At 57.8% G+C, this 12839-nt stretch overlaps 1 protein-coding gene across 6 annotated transcripts in view; it reads left to right on the top strand.

The window, feature by feature from the left end:
• The window catches only part of POU2F2 (POU class 2 homeobox 2), a 103168-nt gene that overhangs the window by 42860 nt on the left and 47469 nt on the right, over positions 1-12839 (top strand). For 3 of the 6 annotated variants that reach the window (XM_024768768.1, XM_024768772.1, XM_024768770.1), the window contains exon 2: positions 3846-3906. The exons of 2 other annotated variants lie outside the window; for them this stretch is intronic. The gene's annotated coding sequence lies outside the window, so the exon portion shown is untranslated. Of the gene's footprint in view, positions 1-2004; positions 3689-3845; positions 3907-12839 lie in introns of those variants that run through there. One more of the 6 variants, XM_024768771.1, reaches the window with a different exon arrangement.

Here is a 12839-nt window from a genome sequence, read left to right as displayed (position 1 = left end):
CGGCCAAAAAAAAAAAAAAAAAGAAGACACATGACCTATCAGAGGGGAGGTGGGTGGGGGCACTTGAGGAGGAAACTGCCCACCCTCTCCCAGGCCCCCAGACCCAGGCACACTGTGGGCCTGAGCACTGCCCATCGGGCTGCCCCCCAGCCCTCTCACTGCCGTCCTTCCTGAGCCCTCGCCGCCCGCTCCATCCTTGCCAGCTTATCAATAGGTTAAGTGGTCGGGTCAGCGATATTGACCATTTGATTAGGACCTTGTCAGATCAATCCCTGGCTCATCTTACGGACCTCCTCCCCTGCCCGCACACGCTCCCTGCCTCCGCGCCGGGGAGCAGGTGGCTGGGGAAGCCTCCACCCTCCCCATGCAGCACCCCAGGACCCTTCGGGGCTCTTCGCAGCCCTCCGGCAATTTCAGAGAAGGTGAGAGCCAGCCTCGGCCTCACCATCTCCCATCCTCGTCCTGCCAGGTCAGGCGCTTCGAGGGCTGTCTCCAGTTTTGCCCCGCCCCTTGCTTGCCCCACCCCTGCCTCAGGGGCCTCTGTGGGCCCCTCCTGGACCTCTGCCTAGGCGCCGGGTTCCTGCACCCCCTCCTTGCATCCACTCTCTTGCTTGCGGTCATTAGACCTTGTTCACTCTGTGTCCCGTTTCCCTCGGAGTCCGGTCAGACTGAGCTGCCCCCTCTTGGATGTGCGACCTTGGGCAAGTGACTTCACCTCTCTGAGCCTCCATTTCCTCATCTGTACCGTGAGAATGATCCTCACCAAAGGCTTGTAAGGATGCTTCAAGATCATGCCCGCAGAGCAACGAACCACACCTGGCACGCAGCTAGCACCCCGGAAACCCCGGCTGCTGTCCCTATAGCTACTCTGCTGAATTTAGCTGAGCTGATGTGTTTGTGGGAGATGGTTGCTCTGCCCGTCTGCTCCCCAGTGGAAGTGTATGTGGGCAGTGTGTGGGGGGCCGATGGGCGCTGTCATCCTCAGGCCTGTCCCAAGCTCCAGCTCAGGGCCATACCCTGTACTGGGTGGTGTAGGGACCCCAGTGGAGCCAGGCTCCAGCCTGCCCTCCAGAAGCAGTTCTAGTGGCTTCTAGGAGAGCTGAGCGGCCAGGACCTTCTTTCCTTCCCCAGGAAACATTGGAATCTTCCCCTTCTGTGTGGGGCAGCTGCGGGGAACAGGGACTCCGGAGTCAGGGAAGTCAGGGCTCCAGTCCTGCTTCCGTGCCAGGTCACCACGGGCCGTCTGCTTTTGCCCTCTGTTCCCCAAAGTTCCCATCTGTGAAATGCAGAGAAGACACCTTCTAAATAGCTCCCGTTCCCATCTTCCAGTCTCAAGGTCCTGCTGGGAATACGGCTCCCAGCTCCCACAGGGCTTGCCTGTCCCGTGGGGAGATGTTAGCTACTTGGGAGAGGGATTTGTCAGGGGAATACAGGGGTTCTGGGACCTGGGAGATGGCACGAGGAGGAGAATTGGAGGCCGACGGGCCAGGGGTGGTCCTGCCTGTGGGCATTGCAGATGAGGGTGGCAGAGGGCAGAGGGCAGAGACCAGGGCAGGAGGGGAGCGCTGTCTGCAGGGGGGACCCCAGCCTGAAGGCACTGTCTGACTCCAGGCCCCTAAGAGGCCCGGGGATTCCCCTGCCCGCCCCGCCATCACTTACACCAATATTGACGGTTAATGCCGTGTCGCCACCGTGTTCAACACTCAGCGCGGCTAATTGTTTTGACTGGGAATCGGCAAGGCGATTAAACGCCATCGATTTTGCCCTGCGCGCTGCATCGATTTTTAAATTTCCTATTGATCCCAGCCCTAAATCTCCTTAACCAAGACCTCACCGTGGAGATGACAGCCGCTGATTAGCTCCGGGGGCGGGGGTGCGGGTGGTGGGCAGCCTTTGAGTGGGGAAGAAACCCCAGCTCCTCCCTCCCCACAGGGACCAGGGGTCCGGGTCCGCTTGACCCCTGAAGATGGAGGCCCAGGTAGAGAGAGGGGGAGGGGTCGGACCTCTTTTTACTTTTACACCTTTCTTTACTTTCCCATTTGGGCTTCTCTCTGGTCTCTGCTGGCACTCCCTCCACTCCTCCTGTCTGTCTGTCTGTGTCTCCCCATCTCTCTTCTCTTTCCTTTCTTCCTATCTATCTATCTGTCTATCATCACTCTCCTCACTGTCTCAGTCCATCTCTTTCTCTTTCTCTTTTCTCTTCCTGGACTCCAGTCCCGCCTCCACCAATTCCTTGTGTCCTTGGCTGGTCCTGGGCCTCAGTTTCCCCATCTGTGCCGGCAGATTTGCCGTGAGATAGAAAAGTAGCCTGCCAAACGTTAAGGTCCACGCCGTCCTGCCCACCCCCCTGAGGTCTCCCGTCTGGGGAGTGCACCCACAGGGACACACAGATGTCAGGCAGCCGTGAGCTTCCTGGCTTTGTGAGCCCACCCACAGGGCTCTCCCTCTCTGAGCCACTGCTTCTGATGTCGCCCACCGTCCACTCATCAGGACCCGCCTGGTGGGAAGTGTCTCCCTCTCCTCCAGTCCCTGCTCCTTCTCTGAATACCCACAGCAAGGGTGGTCTTTGTGTGGCTTCAAGCAGCTTTTCCAAGAAGACCATGTTCCCAGAGGGCAGGAAACAGGGTTTCAGCAGGAGGCACAAAGGCCTGGGCTTTCTAACCAGCTCTGCCCCTCACCGAGCTGTACGGGATTCTGGGGAAGTCTGTCTCCTCATAGCCTCGCTTGCTGCATCTGTAAAGTGGGGATGACACCAGCTGTCACTCTGCCTTCCTGCAGGGCTGCAGGGAGGCTCAGCAAACACTCTTGGGAGAGGGTCTCCCCATTTCCTGTAGACCTCTCCATCCTCCCCATCTTCTACATAGCATGCAGTGGGACCTTTCTGAAGACAAACTGCATCATCTCCCTCCCCCGCAGCTGCTTGGACCAGGCCCTGCTGGGTGCAGCCCCTGGCATCTCTGCAGCCTCATCTTTCCCATGTCTTTCGCTGAGCCCTGCGTGACCAAAGGCCTGACATTCTCTTTCCTCCCGTGCGGCCCCTCCACCTGACTAAAGTGGATTCGTCCGCCAGGCCTGGCTCGGGGGTTGCATCCTCCCTGGGTCTCCCCTGACCTCCCCTGGGATTCCCACTGCATCCTCTGCTTACCCCAGTGTGTGGACCTCAGTTCTTTATTCAGTTGCCCCAGCTTGCCTTCAAGCTCTCGGTAGACAGGGCAGAGACCTTGTCTAATCCATCTCCATACCTCCCACGCTTGGTCCGGAGCGCAGCTCAGATGAGCCTCAGTATTTGCTGATTAACCAAATGAATAAACGAGCGAACAAATATACCAGTTAGAAACGTCATCATGACTTTCGTGTTCATCCCCCCACAGCACACAGGCACCTAATAACGAAGAACCCTTTCGCACTTCTTTCTCATTTGACCCTCCCTGCAGTCCTTTGAGATACATAGTTTGTCAATTAATTAATCCCTCCATCCATCCATCCATTCACTCAATCATCCATCATGTACTTAATGAGCACCCCACGTTTGCCAGGCCCTCTGTCAAAGGCTAAAGGTGTAAGACACAGTCCCTGCCCTTTAAGGAGCTTCCAGTCTGCTGGGAAAAACAGATGTTCTACAGGAGAAGGCATCAGTTATCCCCATTCATAAGATGGCGACACTGAGGCTTAGAGCCCAGAAATGAAGGTAACCAGTGGCTGTCAGGACCTGAGTTTACGTTCACCAGCGTGTGGATCCTGATGGTGTGCAGGGTCCCTTGGCCCCAGGAGTGCCTCATTCTGCCCGAGGTGGAGGCGTTTCACGACTCCCTCAGTATGCTCAATCCCTTCTCCTCTCTCTCCAGGTTCTCTACTGGACCGGGTTGGTGGCTTGAATGTATTAGCTTCGCTGCTTCTGCCCAAGAGGTAAGGGCCACGGTCCCAGAGCTCTGCTTATTGCTGTGCTCCAGCTCCAGTCTCCTCTCGGAAGTCCCTGCTTTCCCATCCTCATCTCCAGCCCCACCCCGGGGATGCTGCCCTTCCTCGTTCTGCCTCTGTCCTCTGCGAGGTTACCCTGACTGATCTGTGTTTTCATCCTCTGTGTGTCCTGCGGCTTTCTGGCCAAATCCGTGGTTCTGGTTGTTGGTGACCGTGGGGATTTCTGCCAATGAGTGGTAGGGAGGCTCAGTAGGAGAGAGATGGGGGTAACTTGGTGGCTCAGATCACAGCTTGGGGTCAGGCCCTCCCGTGTCAGAATCTCTTTTCTGTCCCTTCCTAACTGCGAGCGACTTGGGACAGTCAGAGCCTCCATTTCCTCGTCTATAAAAGGGCATAATAACAGAACCCACTTTACTCGCTGTCCCGAGGATGGAAGCCTAGTGAGGCTCTTCAGGTTCCAGCTCGGGAGCCAGACAGCACCAGCTCTGCCTGCTGCCAGCTGTGCGATCCTCAGTTTCCCCATCTGTCAAAGGAGGGTAATAACAGCACCCCTGCACACACACACACACACACACAGGATGTGAGGATGAAAGAAGTTACTCCAGGAAAGCATGTAGCCTCGGGAATCAGGAGCCTGAAATGCAGCTGGAAGCTCCCCTGAGCAAGTGAGGTTTTGTGAGGCCCCTCCTTGGAGCCCGCTGAGACTCTCAGACAGAAGCGGGAGTCCTCTAGCCGCTCAGCTCTGCAGGAGGCAGAGGCTCTGGGCATCTGCTCTGGGGTTGGCTCCACTCAGCTTGGTGAGGCCCTGGCAGTGAGCATCTGGGGAGGGGTAGGGACAGGGCCTCTGGGGTGGGACCCTGCCTCGTGCTGCCCCAACCAGAACGGTTTAACCCACAGGCCTCAGGACCCCAGGGAGGCCTCTGCTTGCCCTTATAGCCTTGTTGCTCTGGGGTGGGGGGTGGGGGTGGGGGCGTGTCATGGCCTTACTTTAAGAAGCAGATGAAAGCTGTAGGCTAGGGTTTGCGATCTGGTGTGGTAGGGACCGCGGTGGACTGGAAAATGCATTGGCGGGGGGGGGGGAGCTGCTCTTCAGCCCCACTGACCGTCCCCAAGCAGAGACGTACCTGCCACTTGCCAGATTTTCCGATTTTTTTAAGAGAAGCCGGAAGTCCAGACTTTAATGTGAAATCTCTCGGTTTTTCAATGTTGGCAACTACCCCCAAATTTCATAAAGCCCCTTGTGGCCCAAACCACATGTTTCAGGCAAACTTTGGCCCATGGATTTCCAGTTTTACAATATTTAGTGTAGCCTTTCTCCCAAGAAAACGCATCCCTATGTCTACCCAATTGTGCTCCAACCTCAGGACGTTCACAGACCCCCCCGAAGCTCATCCATGGGCCCTATTCTAGCAGGTAAGGAACGTAGGAGTCTGAACTACACGATGTGTGCTTTCTCCAGGGAACCAGAAGTGTAGCTTTCCCAGGAACCATCATATCCGCTGATGCTCTTGACGTTGAAAAGAAGGTCAAGGAGCTTCCAGGCTGCAGAATTCATTTGGGGGCTAGAGGCTGGCCTTTGAGAAATGCCTGAAAATTGGGCTGAAGTAACAGAGGTGTTTAAAAGGAATTATGTGTCAGAGTTGATGGAGGTTGCAGTCAGGGCTGTGATTTTAGTTCTTTGTGTTCAGATAGATGTTTGTTAAATATCCAAGGTTTCACGGACATACGCACGACAGATTGGGTAACACGTGCCAGAGAGCTGTTATATCCTAATAAGGAAACTGAGGTTTGTTAGGGGCCACCTCTATGCCAGGGCCTGTTCTGGGCACTCCCTCCCACCCTGTGAAGTAGCTGTGAGTCGCTGTTGCAAGAGAAGGAAACTGAGCCACAGAGAAGGAAGGCGCAGCTGGCCTAAGGTTACCATGGTAACCTTAATGCTAGAGTCAGAATTTGGACTCAGGTCTGTCTGAACTTCAAGCTCTCATTCTTCCATTTCACCAAAATCCACTCCAGGTTTGGAGTCTCCTCCGTGTGGCCAACCTTTGTGCTTTGGGGACGATTTTGATTCGTGGGGGGGTGGAGAAGGGAACACCTGAAGTCTTATTTGGAGCCAACTCTGGTAAATTTAGTAGTGCTAATATTAATCACAGATCAATGGGGCTACTTGTTGGTGCTCTGATAGAAACTAGAGACAACTATACAATAGAGATGTTTTGTTGATGGAGTCCGTAAACTAAAACTGGCCTTGAAAGCTGTTGCCAAAACGTCTGAGTGCTTCCAGGAAAAGTTCAGCCTCCCAGGGACACAGGCTTGAAGGGAGCCACACCCTTTTAGGTATTTAATTTTGTTGCAAAACAATTACAACGAACATTGCCCCCACCCCCATTGTCTTTGCTTTATAACCATACTGGGAAGGTGAGCGTTTCCCCAAAAACGTGTCCAGAGGCCTCCTCAATGCCCCGGAGGGAGCTGGAGCATGGAGCCCAGGGTGAGCGAGACCCCCTCCAGCCCTGGAGGTGCTGGTCTGCCTCTGGCGCCCAAGCGGCTCCCCCTCCTTCACTCCCTCTGGCCCTTCCTCTGGCTTTCTTCCCACCCCTGCCAGGGCCTTCTCTCCACTCTTGGTTGGGCTCACCCTTCCACCTCTCTCAGATCTCCATCTAGGGCTCCCCAACCCCCCTGGCCTGGACTGGCCCCCCTAACCTGTCCTTCCGTCTTGCCATTGTCGCGTCTCTGATCGTGTATTCTCCGGGTAGTGTTTCGTGCCCTAAGCTGAATGGCTGAGGCAGGGAGAGGCGTCTCTATTTGTCTAACACGTCGACACCCAGTCCCTGGCACGGTGTAAATAATCGATTAAGTATTTGCTGAATGGGGACGTCCCTGGCAGTCCAGTGGTTAGGACTCCGAGCTTCCACTGCAGGGGTTACAGGTTCGATCCCAGTCGGGGAGCTAAGATCCCGCATGCCACATGGCATGGCCAAAAAAAAAAAAAAAAAAGTGTTTGTTGAATGAATAAATAAGTGAACACATAGACTCATAAACCCACATCTACCATTTATTCCTTCAGCCACCATTTCCTGGGGGTTCTTTTGTGCCGAGCCTTGTGCCGCTAGATCCCGAGAGAAGGATGTAATTCACCTGCCTGGGGGGCCTCAGGGAGTCTTTGGGAGGAGGGGTGGGAAGGCGTCTCCTGAGGGTTAGGAGAAGCCAAGGAGGAAGTTATGGCTCGGGCTGGGGGGTTCACTCCTGGGGGCCATGGATGCTGGCCTGGTCTGAGTCCCCATGGCCATCTGAGGCAGGAGCAGGGCTGTGTCCCTACCTCGTCTCCCTCCCTTCTGTCCTTTCATCCTTCCACAAAAAGACACAGTGGCCTTCGGTGTGGACCAGGCCCTGGGGTCCCAGAGGTGACTCTGGCATGAGTGCCGGGGCCTGCCTGGAGTGCGAGGGAGCCTGGAATACCTCGGAAGCAGGAGCTTGGCGGTGGGTGAGACCCGGCTTCCATTGCCAGGTCTGGGGAGGTGACTTGCACAGCACCCAGGGCTGTGTAAGAAAGGAGACGTTGAGCTGCAAGGTGGGCACGTCCTCTCTGGAGGGTGCAGGTGTGGCCCTGGGATGCTCCGGGGAGTGCAGGCCTGCGTGACAGCACAGGTGTTCTGCAGACAAGAACCAAGAAGCCAGTAGGTCCCCCTGGGGTCCTGGGGTTTTCTCTGATACCTCTCTGTTGTGCCCGGGGTGAGGGCTTTGGCTCCAGGAATAGGATGTGTGCTGTTACAGATGTGGCCTTGGGGTGTGGGGCAGGCTGCAGCTTCGGTGCGGCGTGGGGGCGGCTCCTGGGAGGCTGCTGCTGGGCAGGCCCCAGGGGTTGGTCCATGGGCCACGGCTGTGTGAGGCTGAGGGCCGCGCTGTGCTGCTGTAGCAGGATGGCCAGGCGCAGGCAGGCGGTGGTGCTCCTCGCTGGGTGTGGAGTTGGGATGGGAGGGGCTGTTTGTCGTTGTGGGGTGCCGGGAAGCTGCTAGAGATCCCTTTGGTTGCCTTTGCTGTCCCTGGCTGGGTAGAGACAGCTGCCACCCACCCAGGACTGGGAGTGGCTGTCAGCCATGGGGTGGGGCAATACAGATGCAGAGGGGGTGAAAGTGGCTGGCAACTCTTACACCTTCTGGGACCGATGAGTCCCTGGCATCCCAGACGGTCCTAGAGCAAACGAAGGCCGAAGTGCCTACCGTCCCGGCTAGCATGGAGCCCCAGGGGCTGAGGGCAGGCACTTGACCCTGATTTCACACAGAGGACACTGGTGAGGGCTTGGTGGCAGCGGACAGGTCACAGAGTCTGACCCTAGATGTTCAGCAGTGAGCGCGCGACCCACACCCCTGGCATTGTCCAGCTCACATTGCCCGCGGTCTCTGCAAGTCTCTGGTATCTCTCTTCTCGTCTTCCTCTCCCTGGGGCTCCACCTCCATCGCCCTCTTCTTTTTTCCTTGTCTTGGTCTTCGTCCATGTCTGGCCTCTTCCTCCCATCCTGATTGCCTCCTCTTCCTCTGAGCCTGGATCTGTTTGCAGTCTTGCGTGCAGGGTGTATGTGGGTCCGTGTCTAGCTTTCTGTCTCCAGAGAGAGCCATGGGGAGATGTGGACCTGCCGCGGGTGGGGAGAGGGGGCGAGGAAGAGAGAAGGAAAAAAGGCACTTGAAGGAAAAGCAAGAAAGGAGGTGCCCCACCCCCCGACTCCAGGACAGCTTCTGAGGCCCCTGCACAGCCATCGGCCGTCCTTCTCTTGGGGCGCGAGGGGACAGGAGGGCCAGAGGGGTCATCTGAGAAAGGGGGGGTCCAGGAATACGCCAGAGAGGAGTAGAGTGGGAGAGAGAGACTCGGGGAGACCCAGAGTGCGTCCCACGACAGAGAAATGCCTGGAGAGAGGATGCAACGGAGAAAAGCAGGTAAAGAGCCACGGAGACAGCACGAAAGTCAGCCGGGGAGCAGAGTCAGGCTCCGGGAAAGGGAAGCCGAGAGCAGAGCGTGCGAGCGTGCGCGCGTGAGGGCCAGCGTGCTGTTGAGACCACCGGGCTTGGGGGATAGGGCTATAAGAGAGACGGGCCTGAGGGCAGCCGGGAAGGTGCGCAGGGCTGTGGGCCAGGAGGGGCTGGCTTCGTGCCTGCTCTCTGGGGGCCCCACCCCCTGGCCAGCCTGCCGTGCCTGGCGGAGTGTAAGGAACGGCCGAGGCCCTTGGTATGCGTGTCCCTGTGTGTGGCAGGGGGAGACGGTGACAGGGAGTCTCCCTCCTGCCCTTGTGATCCTGAGCCCAGTCTGCTCTGTCCCCTCCCTGCTGCTGCCCTGACCCTCCCTGTCCATCCTTCCTGTCCCCTCCTGTGCAGTTCCATCCCTGGGTTTTCGGTTCTGTTCTGCTGTGGCTCACAGGAGCCCAGAGGGCCGTGGGGAGCGCTTGGGCAGCCCTGACTACTGGCCTGGGGGAGGGGGGAAGCCGTGTGTGTGTGTGTGTGTGTGTGTGTGTGTGTGTGTGTGTGTGTGTGAGAGAGAGAGAGAGAGAGAGAGAGAGAGAGAGAGAGAGAAAGCGCTCGAGGTCACTCTGGACTTGGTCTCCCTTCAGCCCCGCTCCAGCTTTGCTGTCTGTCTCTCATGCATTATCAACTTCCCTCTAGCTGCCTGTCTCTCTGGGTCCCTCTCACCAGCTGTCTCTCACTTTCTCTGTCTCCTCTGCCTGTCCCTCTCTGTCTTTTATCTCTCTATCTCTCAACCTCATCTCGTTCTCTCACTGTCTTTCTGTTCCTCTGTGTATCGCTCCCATTCTCTCTCTCTCTCTCCCGCTCTGTTTTCTAGCTCTCCCTGTCTCTGGCCCCGTCCTCTCTTTATCTGCACCTCTTCTCCTTGCAGCTCCATCCCTGGGTTTTTGGTTCTGCTGTGTTCTGGCGCTCTCTGTTTCTCTCTCTCCGGTCTCTGTTTCTGTGTGTCTCTCCATCGGGTCCTCCCGTTTGCCCTTTCTCTGCTCTTTTTCTCTTCCTTTGCCTCCTGTGTCTGTCTATGTCTCTTCTGGTCTCTTTCATCTTCTGTCTCTCCCTGTCTGTTCTCTCACACTCTCTGTGTGTCTCTCTTGTCCTTGTCTCTGCGGGTCTCTGGCTGTCCATCCCTGCCTGTGTGTGTGTGTGTGTGTGTGTGTGTGTGTGTGTCGCTCCCCCCTCCCTTCCCCCCTTTTTTTTCTGTTTCTAACACCCACACTCACATCCTACCTCAGGAGTAATTGCTTTTGTCTGGGTTGGACTGGTTTTGTGGGGGGGGGAGGGTGGGGGGAGCCGGTGGTGCTGGGGGGGTTGGGAGGGACGGAGGTCGCTTGGTGGAGTTGAGGTGGCCTCCTCCAGAGCAGGGGGTGCTGAGGAGCAGAGGTCCGGCCACCCAAGGTGGTTGGGGAAGGGGGCCCTGGGCCCAGCCTGGCAGGGGTCTGGGGCCTCTGGCAGGGAAGGAAGGAAGGCAGACAGGCCCTCACGTTCGGATTTGGAGACGATGTAGTGATAAAACAGGCTAGCCAGCAGCGCAGTGGCAGTCTCGGCCTTGAACCCTCCCCCATTCAGATACACCCCCCCAAACCCGAAACCCCATCATATGCACCAAGTCACCATGACACACACGGGGACACAGCCAGAGCCTCCGACCCACTCATGGAAACACACTCGGGTATCGGCACACAGGGACGCCGGAAGTCACACAGATGCTTGGGGCGCACGCGGGATCTCTGACACTCTCGGAAAGAAAGAGCCTCCGATACACCAGAGACAAGCACACCTACAGCCACCCACGACACAGGCACAGAATCCATACACGTGGACACATGGGGACTTGTGTCATGGTTCCCAGACGCTCACAGAACCATCCATGCTCAGATACATGTGGATGGGGGCTCGCGCACACACACACCAGATTTCCTGGGCACTGGGGGTCACTGAGATGCTCCCGGGGACACACCCACACTTCCTCGAGGGACAGGCAGATCTGCCTACACATATTTAGACATCATTTGGGGACATCCAGGTACAGGAGACACTCATGGAAGGACACACACACACACACACAGAGCCCCCGTGTTCCCTGGGACACACCCACAGACTCCTGGTCACACAGTAGCTGAGACACGCGGGGACATACAGTCCCGGGGTCCCACGCAGAGCTGAGGGACTCAAAGTCACGGCCACCCAGGCACACCGGGGACACACACACACCCTACACATATGGCAACTCAGACACCACAGCCCTCCCCTGGAATCTCCTGTCCGATGCCTCACAAGCCCTGCCCTCCTCCCCCCGCCCCGACTTTTTTTTCCCCGCCTCCCCCCGCCCCGACAGTGCAGTCCAGGCCCTGGGGCGAGGCCAACTTGGAGCTGCCCACAGAGACCCAAGGAGGGGGAAGCCAGGGTTCTGGGGGTGGGCAGCAGGCTGCCTGGGGGTTGCCCCACTGTTCTTGGCATCCATTCACCCAAGCTTAATCCAGCACCCCCAGGCCTTCTCCCGCCCCCATGGGCTCAGGACAATGTCTCCCCAGCCCTCATTTGTATCTTCCTCCTCTTCCTCTTGGCTGTGGCCCTCTCCCTGAGAGCCACCTTGGCAGAAGAATTTAAGTACAGAAGCTGTTCACGTTTCTTTCTCTCTCTAGAGGCTCTTCATCTGTCCCGTGGGCATGGTGAGTGGGGGGCTCACAGCTATTCACTGCCTCAGCTCCCCTTGGCCCTCAGTCGGGGTGGGCAGGTGGGAGGCCCAGAGGCAGTGTCCGATTAGGTCAATGACGGACGGGAGCACATCTTCCTTCTTTGCTGTGTGACCTTGGGCGTGCCAGAGAACCTCTCTGAACGCCCTCTTCCAAAGCCATCGCTAGCGCTGGTGGGCTCTGTCCACGTTGGTTTTCTGCCCTTTTTGACTTGAAGTTTCACCTCGAAACTGCACCAGGCCAGTGCTAGAGACAGACCACATTTAGAATTTCTTTCTCCTGGTCCGCCCACCCCAGCGGCCTGAGAAAGGAGAAGACACAGCCTCTCCCTCTCCTCAGCCTCCTCTGCAGTCTCTGAAGAACATTCTACCCCTGCCCACCCCCCACCCCACCCCACCATCTAGGGCTCCTCTGACTCCCTAGGCAGGAAGGGGAACCGAAGGTGAGGTTCCTCCGGGACAGTGCTGAGAACCCTGGGGCTGTGCCTCCATCCTGGATCCAGTCCTGCCTCTATCTCCTCTCTGGGCCTCAGTTTCCCTCCCACCCCCAAGCTCCAACCCTCCCCAAGCTTCGGTATGGCTCTGGGATCCACAGGGATTGGTACGGAGGGGAGGCAGGGCCAGCCGGAGGGTGAGACCAAGGCCAGAGGGGTGTCTGCTGCCCCTCCCTCAGCCAGGACTGCCTGGGTCCCAGGTGCGTCCCCCCCGCAGCATCCAACTCCCCAGGGCTCCGGCTCTTTGTCTGTCCAGGTCCTCCTCCCCTGCCAGCCCAGCCTCCGAGAGAGGTTGAGGAATCACCTTAGCCTTGACCCGAGGGGGAGGGCAGAGGAGGGGCAGGCAGGCCCCAGCCCCGCCTCCTGCCCATGGCCATCCCCACAACCTCTTTCCTCCCTGCTTCCCCCAGTACCAGGCCACCCCCAACCCCCCGAGTGTCAGGCCGCTGCTCCCTTTGTTAGGAAGGGGGAGGGGAAAGAGCTGAGCTGAGGGGACGTGGCCTGACCCTCGACCTCTTCCCTTCCCTCCTCCCATCTGGGTCCCCAGGGGCTCAGAGCCCCCTTGACGGACAGTTCTGACCATCAGCCAAATGGCTCTGGGAGTGTGCGGGGGGGCCAGGTAGGGGGGAGGGGAGGAAGGCCTAGCCAGGGCCCTGAGCCCACCAGAGGGGGGTGTCATTTCATAGGTGGGCGAAGGCCCTTAGGATGAGGGGAAGGGGAAGATAGGCT

The sequence above is a fragment of the Neophocaena asiaeorientalis genome, unplaced genomic scaffold (assembly GCF_003031525.2).
Source record: "Neophocaena asiaeorientalis asiaeorientalis breed wild unplaced genomic scaffold, Neophocaena_asiaeorientalis_V1.1 scaffold629, whole genome shotgun sequence".
NCBI lineage: Eukaryota > Metazoa > Chordata > Mammalia > Artiodactyla > Phocoenidae > Neophocaena > Neophocaena asiaeorientalis.
Note: the sequence above shows the minus strand (reverse complement) of the source record. Positions and strands in the feature narration are given on the sequence as shown.